Source organism: Pinus tabuliformis, chromosome 3_1 (assembly GCF_031772625.1).
Source record: "Pinus tabuliformis cultivar Carrire ecotype Pingquan chromosome 3_1, CPIR1, whole genome shotgun sequence".
NCBI lineage: Eukaryota > Viridiplantae > Streptophyta > Pinopsida > Pinales > Pinaceae > Pinus > Pinus tabuliformis.
Window position 1 is genome coordinate 419366780 of NC_142301.1, and position 5224 is coordinate 419372003.

At 36.8% G+C, this 5224-nt stretch overlaps 1 pseudogene; it reads right to left on the reverse strand.

Moving 5' to 3' along the window:
• Positions 1-736: 736 nt before the first annotated feature.
• Positions 737-853, reverse strand: LOC149187531 (U6 spliceosomal RNA; annotated as a pseudogene).
• Between the last annotated feature and the right edge of the window lie 4371 nt (positions 854-5224).

The window sequence follows — 5224 nt, forward strand, 5'->3', positions numbered from 1 at the left end:
ATAGACCAAAAACCACCAACTGTCACTACAAATTGTAAACCTACCACCCTAAGTTCATGAGACCAAAAACCACTAACCGTCACCCGAAATTGCAGACCCTCCACCCTCAGGTCCTTACACCACAAACCACCAACATCGATGCAACAACAGGTAAAGATCACTCCCTCCATTGTAAGCCAACACGACTTAGCAGAACCAGAAAGTTAGGGGCGTAATGGGAGGAGAATGCTTCACGCCCGCCTCTTTGTTCAACTATACTCTGCCACCCCAACCATGAAGGCATGCACATATTTAAGAGGCGGGGACATAGGTTGGCTAAGGCAAGTGAGCTAACCACTAGACTATGCAAGTCGATCTCTGTGCGCCATGACATGTTGTATAAATACAAGTGGGTGTCAAAAACCTCATTTCCGCAATAAATGGTCTTGAGGTCTACACCCCATTGGGGATGCTTTTGTCCCTGTTAAATTTACAATCCATTGCGGATATTTTTGTCCCTGTTGGATTCATACAAAATTTGTAGATTTTTTTTTTCAAATTTATATGCTTTCTCCATCAAATTTTGAGGTGTTCAGTGATTCAAAGGATTTGGCTCCATACCTTAGTTTCTGAAGCCAAATTTGGTCGTTCCAAGGTAGTTTATCTTAGTAATCCTCGCAGGGTTTGGTCATTTCCTTGATCAATCAGGGCAATTTCAAAAATATAAAAAATAGGCCAGAGGAAGGAATGGCTTTTTAAAAATTTGGATGTCATCCTTTATCAATTTATCAATTTGTGCGTGTCATCCTTGCACAGGGGCAATGCTTATCTTTTCTATATCATTACAATTTCTTTGGATGTCTCCCCCATAGACGTCGCAGGCCGGACAGTTAAGCTCGATCTCGGACCTATGAGCGAGGCTTCAGTTCCAGGTACATTCTTTTATTATTTCCCTTTATTGATTTCGGAAACATTATATAAACCCTAGTTTGAGAGTAGAACTCGAAAGCTGTGTGCTTTCCTTTCAGCGATCTCATCTCTATGAGCAAGGCTTCAGTTCTAGGTACATTCTTTTATTATTTCCCTTCAGTGATTTCGGAAACACTATATAAACCCTAGTTTGAGAGTAGAACTCGAAAGCTGGGTCTTTTCCTTTCAGCGATCTCATCCCTCTCTGTAATTTCTTCAGTCACTTTAATAATTATTCGATTTTATTCTTAACTGTTCTTCATAATAATCGTAGCGGCACAAATTCCCTCTTAAGCTCTACTCTGCTCCGCCTCCAAAAGTCCTAGAGTCCGTAGTTTCAGTTCAGCAATCTCATTGATTTTATTAATTTGTTTAGTGTTGCGAGGAGGGTTGGTTTCTATTCCGACCTCGGTTTCATCCGTAAGTAGATTGGGATCACTTTCAATAAATCCAGTTAAATCGAAACTTGGATTTATTCGGGTTCTGTGAATGTTTGTCTGTGAAGCTATTAATCCACTTCTATTGAGTAGTTATTTACTTTAGTTTATAGATTATGTGATAGTTAACATCGAATTAGTGAGTAATTTTGTTTAACGTGCAATTATATTAGATTTTTCCATAATTTACCCGCACTTCTATCCGCTCCATATGATAGTTAACATCGAATTAGATATTAATTTTGTTTAACGTGCAATTATATTAGTTTTTTCCATAAATTTACCTGCCCTTCTATCCGCTCAGGGATGGAATTTGACGAGCAAATAGTTAAATTTTGTTGTAAAATCAAAATTTTTTTTTGTTAAAATTGTAAAGATAGATGAGGAAGTGTTAAAACAAGCAAGTTTGACTCGTGAGTCTGTTTTGAAATTCCATCCTGTAACGGCTATAATTTTGCTTTAATTTTCTTGATGTGTAAATTACTAAAAGCATATTTTAATTTTTATATTAAAATAATCTATATAAATTTCGTTAAAAAAACAACTAACAGTTATAACACCAGCTCCACTAGAGTTAAAGACCTAAAACAACAGACTGAAGTAAAACTCTTAATTCCGGAAACCTGAGCATTTCTGCATCATCCCGCTCCTCGTCAATGGCATCCTTGAGGTACCTGTCAGATTGGAGAAAACCCATCATTCATCACATTGCTTATATAGATATATAACAAGCGTGCGTACATATAAAAACACAAATATGTGAAGAAAACTTCGGGGTATGCAAAGAGAGCATGATAAATATACGAACGAAACGTTGTACTGCACGCTACCAAAACAAGTTTGACATGAGCCCATGAAGAACTAATCAATGAACGACTCCTATCGTGATTAAGAAAAACATAGGAAGAGTGATTTTCACGGATGAAGAGCAGGTCATGAGTAACTCTTGAATTTAGCTTTAAGCCACTCAATTTCAGATACGAATCATTGCACAAATCTAATTAGTTATCATAGTGCATGGGCCAACCTCATCGAGGCTATAACGAAGATTCATCCATTGTCAAGAAAGAAAATAAAGGCTTATCACAAATGACACTACAAGGAAAATTGTTGGGTATAAGTTCAGTTGCAATAGAGGGAACATATCCTCTATAAAGGGAAGGAGTTTACATATAAAAAAAAATCAATTAAATGAAGAATTATATTGGTTGGTTGGACAAATGATTTTTTATGTGATTTTGCTAAAATTATCTCTCAAACATATTATGGATCACAGAAATCTTAACTCTATAAATAAAATATTTTTAAAAATAAATAAATGGGATTTCGTTATAATATATATATATATATTTTTGTATAAAAATTATTAATTTTATTTTTTTATAAATATAAATAATCCAATTATATATTAAAGGATGATAATTATTAGCAAATCAATTATATATATATGATTAACCTAGATTCATTTTAATTTTAAAATTATGAAGTATAGAGGGATCAAATGTCTCTAGCCCAAACTTTTCATCAAGTTTTGTACCCTGAGAGATTTTACCTCTCTCCACTTAGATAGATCCCCAATTAAGATGGATCTTGTCACGTACCCATAAGTAAACTACAGTAATACAAATTTTTTTTATATTGACTCCTTTCACATATAATACTACCTTTACTTAACATGTTAAATATATCTATTTAACCTGCATCCGGAATCACAATTTAAGTTATGTAATAATCATAGTGTTTATATTACATGTCAATGCACATGCGTTGACACATTCTATATATATGTCAACTGTTGATTATCCGCACATAATATTTCATGGTGTAAATGATAAGGTTTACAATATGCAATTACATGATTTGATATCACGGAACCACAGTTGGCAAGGTATTCATTGCATTATTTATGGCAACTGCACTTTTCATATCCCGAGAAATCTAACGGAGGAGTTGGCAAGTCCGGCTCTGGCAATGATCCACATGGTGGCGTTGATGATGTCCATCTGGCTAGATCAACGGTGAGTTGACATGCGGCCATGTGCTTGTACTGTTGCCTTGGACTTGTTATCTCCGCGCCAAATCCCATCCCGAGGTCACCGACTAATGAACGATGCAGATGTGCTCACCGCAGATCCACGGCTCCAGTTGAGCCACGAGGCGGTCATTGAGCTGGGCTATTTGTATGTTGGATTTTGTAACGCGGCTTTAGACTTTCCATTTCATTACACAGCGTTGCAGCTGCAGCTCTGCAACCATCCAACGCTGTTCCACATCCTCTGTCTTCCGAGGTTCACCGGTATGCAGCCATGGCTTCCAGGTTCTGCACACTTCGTCGTTAATGGCATTGGTTCCTCCAGGTCTTGTTTCCACAGGTGATGAACCATACCTTCCGATGTTTGTTTTACAGTTTGCATTAAGGTTCTGCCAGGGTTTATGTTAACATTTATTCATGGTGGTATGCAGATGGTCACCGACCTCGCCTCTGGAGCAAGGGGTTTCCTCTTTTCGCCGGCTACCCAGCACCGGGTAAGGGTTTGAACACTGGCCTTATTCTTATGTGGGTTTTTTAAGATTTAGCTAAAACATTATTCCCTTGGCAGGGATTACCGGATTGATACAATTTCCTCTCTGTTCAAGCTCGGAATCTCTTTTGCTAAATAGTCATATAAATATATGTATCTTTATTCCAGCTTCTCGCTTATACTTGTTCACATTTTCTTCGTTCCTGTTTCATATACACAGGGTTTCGTTCCGAGTAGGTTATCTACACTGTAATCACAAACCCTTATAGAGTATAGGCTAGGGTTTTAGTAGAGTACTGTAAACGCAGACTCTATTAACATTTCTCATGTAGATTTTTAGGTTCTTTCTTCAGATTTCTGTTCAAGTCCGTAATGCACTTGACTCTGTTGTTTTTATAATTTACACAGTAACATATACATATTTTCTAAGGCTGGATTTGTTGTCTATAATGCACACAGAGTATCATGTCTGTTTTCTTGATACTGTCTCATAATAGAAGCAGTTAATACTTAACTTATTTCACTTTTCTCTATACAGAACAGAAAGTAAACATTAGTCCGTAATGCACTTGACTCTGTTGTTTTTATAATTTACACAGTAACATATACATATTTTCTAAGGCTGGATTTGTTGTCTATAATGCACACAGAGTATCATGTCTGTTTTCTTGATACTGTCTCATAATAGAAGCAGTTAATACTTAACTTATTTCACTTTTCTCTGTACAGAACAGAAAGTAAACATTTAACCTTTAAACAGTTGCATAAGCAAGAAGCCATACCTGCTTCTGTGCCAAACCTGTTGTAATGCTTGTCAATCCTCCCGTCCGTAGGAAGAGTCCTTCTCAAATCTTCCACCCCCAAGCACTTGCAGGTCCTACTCGACCGCAATCACACTGGTCTCGCCAGTAACGCTATCTGATCCTAACCAGACGTAGCGTGCACAGGAAATTCCTTCCTCTTATGCCATCTGATCCTAACCAGACATAGCATGAATATTTTTTTCTTTTTTTCTTTCTGCCATCTGATCCTAACCAGACTTGGCATTCTTCCCCTTTTCCTCTGGGGTCTCAACTACCTCAAGGTAGTTAGGGTTCCAATGTAACTGATTCCTCAGTTACTACCCATAATTAGTCACAACTCAGTTCAAATAATAACCACACAGTTATCTTTTATTAACATAAATTCATAACAGGATTATAAATGTAATTTTCAAATAAAGTCTTTTACTCAAAATTACTTTCACAATTACTAATGTTACTTTTCACAAGGGGCGTTACAGATCTAGGTTGGTTAATACCACATGCCCAAAAAATC